Raw genomic sequence first — 18191 nt, forward strand, 5'->3', positions numbered from 1 at the left:
ATTTATTACAGGTGTCAACAGCTCCCTACCTCCAGCAGCCAGCATGACAGTAGGAAATACATAGGGTGGTGGAAACAATTGCAAAGGTGTTTATTAGAACAACTTTAATGTTTTGCATAACCAGAAACTGTAGCTGCTGTAGGGAGGTAATAGGTGGACTGGGGTTTGTAAGGTGTGATACAGATCTCTCAGGGAGTTGACTTAGATGTAAAAGTCCATGAAATCCAAGAATGAGAATCACCTTTCTTCTCATGGCACCAGGGTTGAAACTAGATGATCTTTCAGGTGCTTTTGAGCCCAGGCCATTCTGTGATTATATTATATAAATGGAACCACACAGTTCAGAAAATTGCTGCCTGGATCCTTCAACTGCTACTTCACACTGTGTACAAGGCTTCTGTGGTACACTTGAAAATTTGAAAGTTAGTTTCTTAAAGAGTTGGTGAAAATCCAATTATTTGGAAAGTAGGCCCAACTGAATTGAAATTAATTCTGTAAGCGCTAAAGTTCCAAATTCTGTTTTTTAGAGAAAATGTAGCATAACCCAAGTCATATCTTTGAAAAAATATTAAAATGAGCTTTAATTTCATACTTTTTTGATGTATTGAAGGTAGTTTTCATGATGTCATCCAGATAGTTTAAATAAACAGTTTGCATATAAGGTTAACAAGCTGCAGTGGTAGCATGGTCTGTGTGGGATTATATTAGAATTAATGTGATCAATTACTTTTAGTTCCAGGGGTCTTCAGATGAGCCAGAAACCAGCATATGCAGTTTGGCAGATGAAGAATCAGTGCAGTCAACACATGCCATGAAGGTAATGAACATTCTTTCAAACTTCATTTTTCATCCTGAGCAGAGAAGACAAGTACGCTAAGACACTGCTGCTCAGAGCAGCCAAAATGATAACCATAAATAATCATAATAGAAAGCCCATGGCTTAAATGAAATAGGGAAGGATAAAGTAAGTATTTTGCCATTAAAATGATGGTTCTAAACCTTGAATTTTCATTATGATTTGCCCTGGAGTACATGAAGTTTCCTCAACCTTGAGATGTAGCATTTGAATTAAAAGATTGCTGAACATCTTCTTTTGATAAACTGCTCACAAGAAGAGGCTAGTATAAACAACATTTAGTCAAGTCAGGGGAAATCTTTAAAATAATTATTTCATTTCCACTGCTGAACTGAAACCCAGGAGGATCAATGCTATTGGCCAGCTTCCATGGAAGAGAGTGGGAGGCACAGCTGTTAAAGGATACCATAAGCTCACTGCTGCCTGGAGCTCATGCACTCATACATTAAACTTCTGATGACTTATTAGACACTTTTAGCCAGGCTAGAGCTATAAAATAGGATCGCAGATTTGAAAAACTCAAGAGCAAGCTGTCTGTAGTCCATGTCCCTAATCTGTTTCTTGCTACTGAGAGAAATTTGTTACTGATTTGAAATTTGTTGGTTTCCAAGCATAATTAAAATGACACCTTACTGGAAATTGAAAAATTTTACAACAAGTGCAAAAAAGTAATCTGTCATGCATTGCATTCGATATATACACACTCCTCTTTCTATCAGCTGTATTTTCTTTCTTTTCCTCTCTCTCAGTAATAATTTATATGTATGAGCAAGCTTGATGTACTTAAAATAAATTATCCAAAGGCCCATGGATACCAAACATTTTTATTTATAAATAGAATAATGTTGCTCTTCTAAAAGAAGACTGTTTTATATTTAAATGTCTAAGTATGGATTTAGAATGTTTTATCAATATAGTAGCCTGCTATAAATTTTCATTTAAATGTAGGTGCAAAGTTTCATTTTAAGATGAAATTGTCAGGTGGTTTGTATGTGTTAAAAATATAAATGTTAGGATTTGTGTTTCATATTATGCAAGATTAGGACCGAAGCCAAGACAGTTTAAAAAATCTCTCTTCATTAGAAATCTGGTGCATGTGTTGGAAAGAGGAATTTAGATTGACTATTCCCATGCAACTTTTTAAAATTACTACCTTTTAAAGTAAAATTAAGCAAAACTGAATCAGATTAGCTGTGTTAAAAATATTTTAATAAGAATTGCTTATACCTTAACTTCTTCTTCCAAAAAAATCAGTGATAGCAGTGTTTGCAACTCAGTAGTTTTTTAAACAGTATTTTGATAAATTTTCCTCTTATTGAAGTAGCAAACACAGCTAAATGTTTGCCATCCAGTTTTAATTTTTAAATTTTGAGATTCACAGTGCTACCATATTTTCAACTTGCATGTGTAAAAGCAAATTTCAGTCAACCTAGCCCTGATGGCCAGACATCTGCTTTCTCTCACTTCTCAGAACAGTCTGTTTTTCACATGCAGCTACTGCCAAGTGATTTGCTTCATGTTCATACCTTGGCATTTCTTAGTCACGCAGCCATTGCATTTTGTTACCTCTGAACAGAGATATTGGGCAGAAATCCTGTAGCTCACTTGGCACGTGGATTGTTGTCATGTAAGTTTTAATCTGCAATGTTAGAGTAAAAATGAGACCTATTAGAGACTGTATTGCCCCTGCCTTCTTCCTTCAAATCTCCCACTGCTTTTTCAGTAGCTCAAATAAATGCTCTTTCAGACTTTTCCATTTGCAGCTCCTGAAAGAAGCAATCTGTACGGAGCACAGACACAGCTGCCAGTGGGTGGCCATCATGTCTACAGCAAATCAGGTCATTAAGACCTGCAGTTTGCAAGGAAAGAAGGAAATTTGGCATGTGCAATGAACACCCACAGCTCATTAAATGCCTCTCAGTTGTTATAGGTGATGTTGCCTGACAAAAGGGAGCAACCCACTGCAGTCAATTTTGATAACATTATTTCTCTATCAAAAATGTGACTATCACAGCTATAATGAAATGTTGACAGTAGGTGATTTTAAGTGTTTTCAGCATTCAGGTACTGGATCATATCACTCACAAGACACAGGTGCTTTTACCATAGTTGTTACTAGATAGGAAACTCCACCTTCTGTCTGCAGCGTTATTGGCTGTCAGGACATGTTCCTTTAGGCTGTCTTGCTTGCTCTGTTCTATCTGGGTACATAACAATACGCATCTGAAGGAATGTTTATTGACTTCAGCGAGATTTGGAATTTATATGTCTGGGAACACTCAATAAAATTAATGCAAATTAACTAAAGGTGTGAATTTAAAGTTGTGATTACTTTAACTGCATTATTTGCACATTCTTGTACAAAATTAAAGTGGCCCTAATTCAATCTAACTACATTTACTTCCAAAATAAATTAATACATTCTAAATGAGAGTTGGCTATGCAGAAACTTAAAGTGGTTTAGGCAATCTATTTTAAAAGTTAATTCAGATTGATTTTTCTGCATGTTCTAGACAAAAATATCAGGTCTTAAATGAAATGTGAAATCCTATTTCATTTAGTTGTGTAGAGTAAAATGTTACTTGCTAGTTCCTCTAAGAATTATTCTGCATGTCTGCAGCCTATGTCTTATACCTAGAGATGTTTTCTAAGGCTCAAAATACTGCTTTTGTCACAATTTTCTACATTTCTATTCCTTTACAACAGAAGATTCCTATGGGTATGTCACTCAACCTCTCTGGATCAGCAGTATCTAATCCAGATACTGCAGTATCAGATCCAGATCCAGATCCAGATATCTCAAACCCTCAGATAAGCAGTATCTGCATATTTTTAAAATAAATGCTCTTATATGTCAGGCTTTGAAAGCTTTTGCAAGTCCTCAGAAGGAAGAGAAATTAACATACTATTATTGTATCTTGAACCAGCACAAAACAGAACTCAGGGCCAAAAAGAATATGGAAGTAAAAGAAGACAAGCTGGGCTGGTTTAGAGAAGTTATTGTGAGATTAAAACATGCCTACATACAGATCCAAGCTCTCCTTAGATTAAAAAATAATGGCTATGGACTATAATGTGTAACAGCAGAGATCCACACTAACTGCTGGACTACTGTTAATGCCACACACTTACTTAGTGGCTCTTATAGCAGCAGAATAAAATGCAGCAAGAAAGATGATTGCAGAAGATTCTTGTTAACCATCATCTCTATCAATACAGAAGTAGTTAATGTTTTTTTCTTAGAGCATGATATTATGTAGTATGTTTTACCTACTTAGCAAATTCACAGCAAAAGGACAATTATTTTTACAAAGCTGAAGCATGCTGTATTCTTCCAGAGGGACCATTAGTATAATGTTAGTTCACCAGTAGCTCAAACAACCTCATTTGCTGATAGATTGATTGATAGATGGACAGAAGAACAATATTTTTGGTATGTATAACCAGTGAAGATAAGTGAGAGGAAGACATATGAAGTGCCTCAATGAGTTAGTTTAACAAATTTTACCACTGGTCAAAAAAGATTTGTGCTCCTAACCTTCTTGGTGGTTTTGATGAGAAAGGAAAGATATGCCTGCCTATTAAAGTGTAGCTGTACCATACCCTAGTATACTGCTTTTAATTTAACTAAGGGTCCCTGGAGAGCTTCTTTTCTGATAAAATGAAAACTGCACTGATGCCATGACTGTTATTGTTACCAGTGATTGTTCTATGAGGTTGGTGTGGAAAAACTACCACATATTACAGCCATATCTTCATTTGATTGTGTAGTTGTACCTGAACAGAACAGGGCCTTTGAGAAATAGATTACAATTTAAGTTAGATTTAAAAAAAAATGGGCTGTGAAAGTCCAGGGTAGGAACAACTTTAGGATTTTTAAAATTTGAGTTATGAAAGGTGGGATAAGAATTCTTGAATTAATTTGCAACTGGAATAATTTTAATGCCTAAATTAATTGTAGAGGTATGAATATATTCATGCTTAATATGTCAAAAATTTAACATCTGGCCTTAAAAGCTTATCTTTTTCTTTTGGATCAGTTGGTATTTCAAAGAAATAAATGCACTAGATTTTCCAAAATCAAATGTAGAATGCCCAGCAAAGTGTCGTGTTTAGATCTAAAGCAAGTTAATCTTATCTTTTAGCACAAACCTGTCTAGAAGGCACACAAAAATTTAAGCTCTTGGTGTGTTCAAGACATATTTTGAATCCAAAGCCAGTTCTTGTGGCTCAGAACTGCTTTTTCTTGCTTATTTGTGGCTATTTATGGAAAGGATATTTAATATCTAAGGTACTTTGTAAAATGCTTTTCAAAGTCTCATGAGAGTAAAAAAAATGAAATAATTTTTGGAAAAATATACAGATGACAAACCTTATTTACATTCATGTCATATTTTGTGTGTTACCCCAAAGCACATCATATTAAATGCGCCTTCTCCAGAATTTGTACTTACGTTGATAAAACTAGGGTAATTTGGTACAAACTGAAAAAACATAAAAAATATTTAATCAACTATGAGTTTATTTCTATTTGTAAAGTCTATATAGTATTTCTCATTTAAAGTAGAAAGATTTCTCTGTGACTGCTGAATTGAAATAGTAATAAGAAGGGCATAGTCACTGAAAAAATTAAATAGCATTACCAACTCTATAACATAGGATGTTTACTCAAAGTCATGTTGGCTACTTGATCTGCTAAGGCTACAGCTGATCAGTCAGCGTGGTCTGGTATTTAACATATACTGCATAAGTGCAAGCTGTAGTTAAGCTGTAATAAATCCGTCTATAAAGAAGCTAAGATTAGAGCTATTTGTGAAACCAAGCCTACAGCTCTGAAGTGCAAATAGGCTGGGGCTGCAACTCCAGCAGGCTGCAATCCCTTGACAGGTACCTGGAAGTTCAGCTGTGCAAAAAGGGCTCCCTGAGTCTCCCTGAACAGTGCCTTATTATTGTAGTCTTAGAACCCTGCTTCAGGGCAAGGGATTAGTTTAAACCACTGCCAAACCACTGAGTTTTTACTGTTCCCTCCTTTGGCACTGAGCATATGAAGCTGGGAGGGAGCATGATCAGGACACCTGATCTGAGCTGGCCATAAGGCTATTCCATACTATAGAATGTTTTGTCCAGTATTTAAACTGGGGGGAGTCAGCTGGGAGCTGCTGATCTTAAGCTTAGCAGTCTTAAGCTGTGCCAGGAGAAATTTAGGCTAGACGTTGAAAAACAATTCTCTACTTAAATCATGGTTAAGCACTGGAATGGGCTGCCCAGGGAGGTGGTAGAGTCACTGTCTCTGGAAGTGTTTAAAAACAGAATGGATGTGGCACTCAGTGCCATGGTTTAGTTGATAAGGGGGTTTTAGGTCATAGGTTGGATTTGACAGTCTCAAGGGTCTTTTCCAACCTGTGATGCTATGGCTTGGGAACAGTCTGGACATCAGTCAGCAGATGGTGAGCACTGTATTGTGCATCACTTCTTTCTCTTGACTTTTATTCCTCTTTCTCTTTTCTTTACTACTACTATTATCATTAGTATTGGTATTATATTGTATTTTATTTTAATTGTTAAATTGTTTTAATCTTAACACTCAATAGGAGTACAAATATGGCACAGTAAGTTCTTCTCCTCCAGTAGAAATGACAGCATGTGTGTGAGTTTTCTTGCAGGGTTTCAAGCTCCTTTTTTTCAAGTTTTGAAGTAAGTGGCAGATTAGTTTTGATTATCCTTTAAAGAATTTTCAGGATTGAACAAGTCATTCACACAGTAGTACAGCAGTCCTTCTGACAGCTGCTTTTTAACAACTGGGTATCTCCCATCTGGGTCACAGCAAATCTTCCATATTGGTACCTCTTAGCACTTCGGGTGCACAGACACCGGGAACAACTCATGGCTCTTTTGGCCCTTGTTGAGTACAGAAGGACATCCACTGCCTTTAAATGCTTACAGTTCAGAGCAAGAAACAATAGGCAAGATAAACAAATAGAAGAGGCTAACAAAATGGTACAGTGGGCCTGGTACATATGAAACAGTCAACAGTAACAGAAACATTAAAAATATGTTTTTCTAAAGGACTTGGTGATATCAAAGAACACCTCTGGATGGTGCCAAGGGACCAGTGCTGTCGTATACAGAATTCAGGGCCAAAAAAAAGGGTAAAGGGAGAAAGGTAAAGGGAGAACAATCAGATGTTATTAAACCTGTGTCTTTGTTTGAGGTATTGTAGCAGCACTCTCCATCTTCCATTCTACTAAATAACCTGATTTATACTTTGTATTCCTTCAGTCATTCCCACACAGGTACAAGTTCTTATATATTGAGAACCAAATCTTCTCTGTATTGGTTTTTAGTATTATTCAAAACTCATTCAAGATATCTATACAAACAAGCACCACAAAGAAAACAGAATTAAATAATCGTCCCTAGCAGCTGTGTTTCACATATACACAGAATTGTTTAACGTGATAACCCTATTGATCAAAACAGAAACTTATCTGAGCATTAAAAGATGTTACTGGAATTTCAAAGACATTCCTAATCCAGATGTACATTTTCTACATTTTTAGGCTTCAGTATTAAAGATGGTAAGAAAGAACACTCCTGTGGGTTTTTTTAGCAGCAGACATTAATTTTATATTATTTTCCTTTAAAAGCATCCCTCAATTTTGTTCAAATTTTAAAGAAAAACTGACTACTCCTAAAAGAACAGCATATTCCAACCTAAAAGATAAGAATCTGACATTGTTACAGGGAAAAACACACCTCAAATGAAAGGCTGCTAATTCATTTGACCTGGAAGAATTCCTGCTTCAAGATGTTCGCAGGCAAGGGAATATAAATTTGCATCTGCTACATACAGAACAGGCTTGGAAGGTTATCCACATTATTTCAAGGGCTAGATAGAAAGTTCTAAATCCTTGGCTGTCTCTGAAGAACACCTTTGTGTTTCAAAGGAACTAGTAGTCTCATTTAAGTCATCCATACATTTTGGAGTTTAGATCAGGCACCTAACTATTTTCTCTTCTGATATCTTTTGAGACTGACTCAGCTTTTAGCATATCTAAGGGATGGAGATGATAGCCAAAGATTGTGGGCACAAACAGTGGTCATCCTTGCGTGCCATCAACCACAGAGAGGCCAGCACCAGAGTTATTCTACTGTCTCTGTGCTGCTAGATGCTGCTTATGCTGGGGTGCTCCACCTGTACCTTTAGGATGCCATCTACTCTGGGGTGAAGCAGTAAAGACTGTATAGGACACATGTTCTCTCAGGCTTAGTCTTGCTCACTTGATCATAACATCTTTTACATGGAGCCAAAACAAATGGTGCTTATACATGACCTAAACCAGTGGGCTCTCAGTGGATGACATGGGTTCGTATTTGCTATAGCATTACAAAATATTAAGAAGATATTGCGCTATGTCATTATTATTCAGTGCATGCCAGAAAGTGCAAATGGTATTTTTGAAAAGCCTCCAGAAAAAGTTAATCTAGCTCTGTAGTTTTGCAGTGTAAAGAATAGTCACTTTCCAGCCAGTCAGAAATCTAATTACAGCTCACTGCAGAGACAAATGAATTTATCTGCAGTCTCAGTTTGCAGTGCAGGCACACACATGCACAATGAAGTGCATGATGAATGATGATGAATACATGATCCCTTCTATATTCCTTTCTCAAAGCATGGGATTTCATATCTGTTCAAAGCACAAAAGAAAGGATAAGCAATCATCAGTCATTTTTAACAAGAGAAGTTTAGCAAAAGTAAGCAAACAAAATCTGTCTTCAGTTTATGCTACCTGTAAAAGAAAATCAAATGTTGAGCTTTTGAGGGAAAGCAATGAGAAAAATCAACTCTTAGGTACAAAAAACCTAAACCAAAACATAACAAAAAATCACCTCTTATTTAAAACCAAAACCAAAACCAAAACCAAAACCAAAACCAAAAACAAAAACAAAAACAAAAACAAAAAACCCAAACAACAACAAACAAAAAAAAAACAAGAAAAGGGAACCAAAATAAAATAAATTTTAAAAAAACCCTCCACACTTTGACTGAGTCATTTTGGAATGGTAAAAATGGAAAAATAAATAAAGGAGACAATCACTGTGTTTTCCATGAACCAGACACCTAAACAAAATAACCTGTTAGTTCCTAAGACACCTCTCCCTATGTTTGAGAAGAATGTCCTAAAGATATCAGAATGGTCCTTATGAGTATGGGTGGAGTGACATCTCTGCCCAGAGACTTCACCACTGTGAGCATTCTAGCATATAGGCATACTGCCTTACAGTAGGCTTACTCCTCACTTGGTAGCAGTCAGTGCCTTCTGACTGAAGTGTTTTGACAGGTAGGAGGATACCATGGCACAAAGCCATAGTACCAGCGCTGAAGAGAGAGGGCAGAAGCTTTGCCAAAATATACTCCCTCAAAGGTAACTGCTTACTGTAATCACACATCATTTATTGAGTATGAAAGACAGTCTGATACAGGCAGGGTGCAATGACCTTGCAATTCATTTCACTTTTCTTTGTCACAGACAAGGCACAGCTGGGTCAGACTGAGGTTCTTACCCAGTATCTGACCAATGTGTGCTTTTTTTTCCCCCCTGCCTAACATTAGTTTTCTTTATAGAGACCAATTAGGAGAAATTCCTTTTCAGAAGTTAGCAGGTCAGATAGAGTGCAGGTGTTTACACTGACCCAACTCAACTACTCCCTGCTGAATCTGTCCAGAGCACTATCCAGCATGTCAGTGGTCTCCAGACACCACATGGACCTTGCTGACCTTGCCTGTGCTTGCCCAGAGTGGAAGGCCACCAGGACATCTCCCAGAGCTGCTCCAAATACTGCTTGTCCTTGCATGTCCTTGCATGATGCATTTATCAGCCTGGTCTGGGAGAAAAATAGCATTGAGGTTTTCTTCAGATAGCATTTCAGGAACATCTTAGTGCATCAGTCTGAGTTTCTCATTATTGGAATGTACAGGCTTTATTAAATATATCTGTGCAGTTTCATGTATCACATGGTTTTCCTGAGTTTTAACAGATTCATTAGTTTTGTGACAAACAACATTACTATCGATAAGATATTTATACAGAGAAAGATGGAGCACACATAAAAAATATTAACCTTCTTAGGCAGCTCCATGTTTTAGGTGCTGCGCAGTATCTGAGTTCTTCTCTTATCTCCAGGTCCTTTTCTTTAAGTAATTAGGGTATTTTGTTGACATTAAAAGGCTTGAAGGCTTGAATATCTTAGAAAGTTTAAAGGTATACATTCACCTCCTTTCATTACACTCAAATTCCCATTATTCTCATAGCATACAAACTATGCCATACTCCCTAGAAACTTGACTGATTTCATTAAACTCTAGACAACCAGGATAAACATATTGTTGACACATTAGCAGATAAGAGAATGTGGACAAATTTTGGCAGGTGACCATCTAGTGACATGATAAATGTGCTGATTTCAAGAAATGTTCCATAAACCAGCATGCATGTGCTGTCTTTTTTTTAATGCATAGCACACATTGCATAAATGGGACAGTTAAGAGATATGTTCTCATAAAATAGATACACTGTAGGTAGTAAACATGGATTTATTTTGTTAATGGGTTTACTTGCAGAAAGTCACTTACTCTTAATGCACATAGTTGCTGAGAATCAGAATGTGTATTCATTCAGTAGGATCTAAGTTCTCCTGTGGCAAATACCCCTTTGTTCCATCTACACTGTAATATTTTTTTCTTTATTTCTCCTAATTAATATACAGAGAGTGGTCACTATTATTTTCCCAAGAAAACCACATATTACTTCATTTTGGCTGATCAGATCTTCTCCATTTGTTACTCTTTTCTCTTTGTGTTTTATAGACCACCAATGTGTTTTACATGTGCTTGCCTGATCTCTTCTCTGAAGTCAAAAAATTTCATAGTGCAAAATGCAGACCAAGAATTTTTCCTCTTAAATGAAATGAAAGCAAAATATTCACCTCTTTTATACTTTTATAGTACTTTTATAAAGCAGAGGGTAGGAGAAGGATTTAGGATTCTCTCTGATAAAAAAAAAGAAAAAAAACTATAGAGAGTACTAAAAGTCCTGAATACAGCCACAGAAGGCAAACGCATACAAGGTAAGAAAAAATGTTGTGTATGCCCCCAGTATTTTCAACATTTACTCCCAGACACTTGGGATACTGTTAAATAGTAACACCTTATGATGTTTTTACAAGAGCAAAAGGAGACAATATGCAGTACTAGTAGAGCCATCCAAGCCGTTATGAATTCCCACTGATCTGGGATCCAACCACTTTAAGAAAGGGTTCTCACATCACTATACATCATGGCAGAACTCAGCCTATAGGGTACTTCATAACACTTAAAGTCATGCAAAGAGATATCAAGGAGCTGGAAAAACAAATTCAAATTGATATAATATGGCTGGGGAAAATCAGCTCATGAAACGCAAATCTACCATTAGTTTTTTGAATTCCTGTTATTCTGGGAATTATAATGTAAGAGTTTTCTTCATAACTTTTAGGCCATAATTTAAGGAAGTCTTGATTTTTACTATTTGCACAACAATAAAATGTATCAAGTTTTCCCATAGTGGCAAATGAGAAAATGATGAAGCTGATCTCCAAACTGAACTTTATTATCAACAAACTAAATTTACTACTGAATTTACTTCTGGTGTAAATGTCCAGAAGTATAGTCCATTTCAACTCTTAGACTTCTTCTTAGAGAAAAACTCACTAAAAATTCAACTTCTAGCTGTCTTCTGGTGAACCAACTTACCAATTTCATCAGTGAAGCCTTAGGCTCTAGCACTTCTCTTCATCTCTCTTTCTGCTGATACATAGTAGACTTTCTGGAATGTATGTTGTGAATTCATATGAAGCTGGCTCGCTAATAGCTCCCAAAAAAATGGAATTCCTACAAATTTTTTAATAATAGAAATACATTTCTTTTAATTTGTCATCTTCAAGGATTTATATGCTTTCTTGCTGATACTGTTGGAGTTTCCTGTTGCTGCAGCTCATTTTTCTTGCCACAGAAAATAAATGTACTGTGCATAATTCCCAGTATTTTGTGGGTGTTTTCCAGATTCCACTCTGAAATGGACTGTCCCCACCCAAAATACTGCTCAGTCAACAGCAGCAAATGCAAATCAACAAGAAAATGTTACAACACACTGCTTGAACATTAAGATCTCTTTTCTTCCCTATTTTCAGGGAAAATGAGTGTTTGCTATCAGGCATTCAGAAATTTAACAGACTTTTCAACTTATTAAATTATTTTTCTTGCAAATAGAGCATAAGATTAAAAGAAAAAAGGTCTAAGCCTATTGAGTTATATTATATATAAAAAAAAAACATGCTTAACATTCCCTCTGTGCACAATTTTTTTTTGGTCTTTTTCATTTTAATTATAATTTATAAACTGGGGGTTCACAATCCAGCTGCTATAATGGGATATCCATTCCAGAGCAGCACTTGAATGAACAGCAGTCCAGCTGCAGCAGAAGATGTTACTGTTTTTTCCAGCTGGTCACAAATCTGACAATGGCACAGGCTGCAGAACAATGCAGGCACAGCATCAGTTACTGGAATAAAGGAAGGGAAAAGAATCACAAAGGAGGTTAAAAATTGATGGCAAAAAACTCTGCAAAAATTTTTCTTATTGAAATCCAAATTTAGCATAACTAAACAGTTCTGATAAATCATGGGTGGCGCATACTACATCACCATGGAGCATAGAATGGTATGATGCTATTCTCCAGGCATTTTTCAATAATTTTACTAACTATTCTCTTTTGCAGAGTTATTTTCTACCTGTGGGTTTACATTGCATAAAAAACCTTCCAAGAAACAGGCTGGATTTTTCCCTAGAGCTCTTTTCCAACACATTAGATTCCTATAAGTACATGGGCGGGAGGTCAGCTATCACTTTTGGCCTGGCTTTCAGTCATACTAATGGCATCAGATTCATCCCAAAAGAGTAGAGAAGGGAATCTGATGTCCAGAGAAGTGAGGGAGAGAATGAGCTGCTGGATAATCATTGTGTCTTTACACATCATGTATCCAGACCACAACATAAATTCAATCAGAGTAGGGGAAAATGCACTGGGAGTGTCTCAAGATGATTATCAACATTACTAATTACCAGCATAATCTCTGAGTCTATTGCATTTCTATTTTTTTCACTGAAAAGATACTCTACTTCTGACAGCTCTTCTACAGCCAGCCATTTTGCTTAGTTCTCTTTGTACCATCATCTCTGAAAATAACAGAAAATAAGGACAAAGGAAAGACAGAAGCAAGGAAACAACAATTCTAGCAAAATAATCTGTAAAATAGCATCAGGAGTAAAAGGAAAAAAATACTCATTCTACAGAGTAGAATGATGGTAGGTAGGAAGGGAGGATCACCATATTGTCCTAGGTTCTGTTAAGAATTTTTCCCTCTACCTTTAAACTTTCCTATTAGTCTTCTTCAAGAATGGAAATGAAAACCAAAAATTGTAAGTTTTAAAATTCATCTGTGCATATTGTCAGATAGGAGACAGATTAACATAAGGCACTGTGATGAACCAGAAATTTCTTGAGGTCCATTCCAACTTCATTTCTTACAATCCCATGATAAGGCAGAATGTTATCAGAGACAGATACCAAACTGAGAAAAGTAACTGAACATGCTGAACAAATGTGGAAGACAAGATCATTCTTTAAAGAATTCTTAAGAAAATACTGTGCAGGATTTATATTGTGACAGAATGATCTAAGTGATTTTGGTTTACATTTCAGGATTACTATTTGCTTCACGTGAACTGGAACACTTGTTTCTGTTGGATGCTTCCCTTTTAGACAAATCCCCTGTGGCTTCTTTTCTAGATATAAATAAAATTGAAAAAAAATATGTGGAGTGTGGATGAAGGAGGAAAAACAACAGATCCAGACTCCCTGGTACCATTCAGTGGCAGAAGATGCCAAACATAATAAGTAAGTTTTACAACAAGCATTACCAAATAGTCACCTTTCTCATGAAAACTCTGAGGCAAGGAAAAAAAATGACTGTTTAATTCTGTCTCTTGATAAGCATTTTTCAAGAATCCATAAAATGTGGTTATTTACAATGTAATGAAAGAAATCAGATGTTCTTGCATTTAGCGCTAGTCTAAAACTGAGCATACCCAGCAGTAGGATACCCTAGTTGTGTAGGTCTAGCATTAAGACATGGCATCTTTCCACCTAGAATGCAGAAAGAGACCCAATCTGGTCCCTATTCTGAGGCCACATACATACAGGTCATTCATGCAAAACATGTCCAAAATACTGTACAGTGTCTCTTGAAAGAGTAGGTTCTTATTGGGAAGTAGGAAGAGTAGGTTCTCTATTAGGAAGTTTTCTTATTATCTGCCTAAAACTTTCCCATATGCAAGTAAGATTTTACTTCTTGCGACACTGTGAGGGAAATATAAGATTTTTTTTATCATCACTTTTCTTTACACCATCCTTTAAAACTTCTTATATATTATATTAGTATCACATCTTTCATTGCTTCCTCAGTTTTTCCTCAGAGACAATTTAATTTTTTTATTATTTTTGTTGCTGTTCCTTGAAGTACTTTTAATTAATGTAGATATTTTTGCTGTCCTCTGCAGACACAAAATATTCTTGGCCTGGGGCTTAAACATTACATTAAAAAAAAAAAAATCTGTTTCTCATGTCTTTTGTAAAATGCTGCTGTTATTAACCCCATAATGAAAGTACAGATGATATCTTGTTTTCTTATGATTAGTGTTTTGCATTTATGTGTTTCATATTTTCTTTCTGACTGATTCTTTTTTGAAAATTTTAGCAGACAATTTTCAAGTTCTTACATTTAAGAATTTAATAATTTTTCAGTTTTTCACTTGTCTATAGAGTATAAAATTATTAAGCCTGGACCTGTTTCATCAGCTAAATCACGTTTGAAGGACTAGCCAAGACCTGTGCTATCAGCTTTATATCTTGGTATTTTGGCTGTGAAGTGTTGAATATTCCTTTTTGATATAGCTTGTTGTCTGTCTGTTGTGATAGATGGATGGGATGACCTCTTTCTACCAGTTTCAGATAGATCTTCTGGGAAGCAGTTGTGCGTTTGAGAATGCATATTATGGTAATTGCTCATAGCTATCAAGGGAAATGGTTTTTCTAAAGACAAAAACTACTTGGCTTTGATTCAGTAGGTTTGTATTTTTTCAATATTGCAAGTTATTTTTCACCCCTTTTTTCATTTGTATATTTCTCATCTTCTGGGATGGACAATGTGAGAAGTATTTTTTACCTGTCTAAGGGCTGCACAGATTTTATTCTGTTTTTTTTAGTACATCTTTGTGGCTTTTGTTACCCACTTTGTAAAAAAGGACAAAGACAGGCTCCAGTCACATTATTTTCACAGTAAGTTTTAGTGTGCATAGTTCTCTGCCAGTGCAGCTACTTGATCAATATAGAGAAATGGTAAACCCTGTACAGCGGAGGTTGGAATTTACCAGCAGAGGGAGTACACCTAGCGTCACATGTAGAACAAAATATACTCTGATTTCACAATTTTGGACCATAGATTATACAGGAAAGTCTGAAAATACAAAATATAATAGTGTGAGTGGCAGCCTTCAAGTATGTTCTGAATATAAACTGTAATACCAAGTGTAGTGTAACAGAGGTGCTCTCTGTTAGAAAAGCAAGTTGATGTACCTTAAATTACTGAATTAATGAAGTAACCTGCTGCTTATGCCAGCTTTGACATGTCTGATAGAAATGAAAGCCAACACATTGTTTTCCTTTGAGAAAGAATAATACAAAATCCTTTGACTGAGACCAATGAATTTTTCCAGAAGTAACATTCTCATCTAAAATAATAGGTTCCATGACAACATAAAGACTTAGCAAAAGGAAATATATTGTGGGCAATAGCTTAGAGCTGTTACAGGAGAATAAAAAGGTCACTAATCCAAGATAACATATTTTTCATTTTTATACTCCAGTTAAAATATAGTATGGGAGTGATGGTTTATGTTCAGGATCTCTTAAGAGAAGTGACTTTGAAACAACATTTATTCTCCAAACCAGAAAACCCATAATGCATTCTTATTATTCTGAAGTCATAATTACAAAGTCACTAACATTTTTCATTTGATTTTATTTTAATATTCTGATACTTGGATCTAATAAGTAGCACAATATCAGCATTTAAGTATACTATCTATCAGAACATCAGAGATGACTATAATTTCCTATATTTTAAAACACTTAAGTAAAAATGTATGAGATTCTAAAAAAATTGAAGTAATTTATCCCATGTAATATTCAGGTTACACTGATAATGATCTTAGCTCAGCATACATAGGTTGTTTAGATCATATAGTAAGATGTATTACATATTTTTAAATTCTACCTTGAATCCCACATTGTATATGCAAAAAAAAAAAAAAAAAAAAGCAAATTATCATACCTTTATACACATCCCTGTGTTCTCATTGGCAGCTTTCACAGCACCTCCTGAATGCTCTAGCTGTATCTTCAGTATGCCATAAATACAGGTGCAAGAATTCACAGATCACCATTCCTCTTCAATCCCCATCCACTTATTTGTGCCCAGTGAGAGGATGGAGGGGGCCATGCTACATCATTTCTTAGAGCCCAGACAGGAGCCAGTGCTGAGCACAGGTAGGATCCAGTTCTTTGTGAGATGCTCAGCCTTCCTCATCTTTTCTCCATGAACTATCAGTGCCTGGACTTGACAACCTGTATCAGGTTGCAGAGCACGGCAAATATCTGTCGTCATAGGTTCCTGCTGCCTGAACACCTGTGCAGAAGCACTAGTGCCAGAAGGGCACTTACATTTCTTCCAGTTCTCTCAGTCAACAAAATTTCCACAGACAGCGTTGCCTCTGAACAAGCCCTGATAGAGCAGAAGCCTGCTGCAAGAGAAGTATGTGCCAGAATTGCTTTTTCAGCCTTTCCTTGATGAATAAGCACATAGAAATCACCCTGGAACATGGTTGGGTCAATGACAGTAAATACTGGGGCACATACCAGTATCAGAAAATTAAGTAATAATACCTACCAGATATCTACCCCTGTTAATGTGCTGTCAGGGACCAGAGCGATGGTGAGGACCACACAGATTGTCCTGAAGTCTCTTCCTGGATGATCCACCCACAGGAACCAGCACTGTCCCCTGAGGGGGCAAGACCATGTCCTGCAGCTGCATGGACTGTGCTTCATCCTCTTCTGCTCCATGTAACCAATGCTATTTTCTGGGCAGGAGATAGGACTTCTCTTCTCCAGACAACATAGAGAAGGCACTGCTTACTCTGGTTGTAGCTCCTGCTGCACCAAGAGTCCCAAGTGGAACTTTACCTTGATGGAGACAGGCCCCTTCCCAGCAGATGCCTGCTGCCAGCATGGCAGTCTGCACTTTTATGAACTCTCTGGAGTGTTTAAGTTAAAGTCAAAGAAACTAAAGTTCAATCCACACAGGTGTACATGTACAATCCTTTTGATATCACTAGAAAACAAGTACTTGGAAGACCTTGGGTATGTTAAGTAAATTTTTAGATAAAAATAGCATGAAACCAATGTCACTGCATGTCTATGCAAATCAGAGTTGTATACATTGCCTTTCTAAGTATACTACTGACTTTTAGCCAAACATAGGATCAGAGCAACAATCACAACAAAAAAAGCTATAATCTTATCCCAACCACCAAAAAAAATGTACTCCACAATTAATATAGGGTAAATCTTCCAAATTTCAACAATCATATCATTTGTATTTTAAAACTTGAAGACTAATTAACCTTATAAATATTTAAGTTGGTATTGCTGGGGGGTGACACTACACCACATTAATGTCTAAGTCTTTCTGAAAATTTCAACAACTATGTCTAGATCCAGATTTTAGTAGTAAGCTATATCTATTTAGTTATTAAAGATCTAAAGGTACTGCAAATGAAAAATAGTTCAATCATTAGGTATGCAATATTAAATATTCTCTAAACAAGAATCTTGATTCTTGACAATTGTTCTAAAACTATGTTTTCTTCACCTCTACTCACATGTGCTATTCATTACTTGTGTGCTATACAAGAACTATATGATACTTTTAGCCCTGTGTTTTTGTCACCAAGTGCAAGTGCCAAGTTGTTTTCAGACCACCTGAGATAAAATCAGTCAGGCTTTTTGGAGTCCAAACCCAGCTGCATCCTTTCTGGCCAGCCAAAATAATTTCTAACTGTGCCTCTCAGCTGTCTGGTTCAGCCAGCAATAACCTCCCATCAGAGAGGCCAAAAAAA

General features: G+C 36.3%; 2 long non-coding RNA genes across 6 annotated transcripts in view; one reads left to right on the forward strand and one right to left on the reverse strand.

The window, feature by feature from the left end:
• The window catches only part of LOC146763764 (uncharacterized), a 22027-nt gene extending 5691 nt beyond the window's left edge, over positions 1-16336 (forward strand). The window contains exon 2 of the long non-coding RNA XR_014951604.1: positions 734-16336. This is a non-coding gene — a long non-coding RNA (uncharacterized LOC146763764). The remainder of the gene's footprint in view (positions 1-733) is intronic.
• The window catches only part of LOC110479152 (uncharacterized), a 74052-nt gene extending 55861 nt beyond the window's left edge, over positions 1-18191 (reverse strand). For 3 of the 5 annotated variants that reach the window (XR_014951601.1, XR_014951602.1, XR_014951599.1), the window contains exons 1-2: positions 16346-18191; positions 2383-2495 (exon numbers count right to left, since the gene is read on the reverse strand). This is a non-coding gene — a long non-coding RNA (uncharacterized LOC110479152). The remainder of the gene's footprint in view (positions 1-2382; positions 2496-16345) is intronic. The other 2 variants (XR_002466872.3, XR_014951600.1) reach the window with 2 other exon arrangements.

Source organism: Lonchura striata, chromosome Z (assembly GCF_050655825.1).
Source record: "Lonchura striata isolate lonStrDom1 chromosome Z, ASM5065582v1, whole genome shotgun sequence".
Lineage (NCBI taxonomy): Eukaryota > Metazoa > Chordata > Aves > Passeriformes > Estrildidae > Lonchura > Lonchura striata.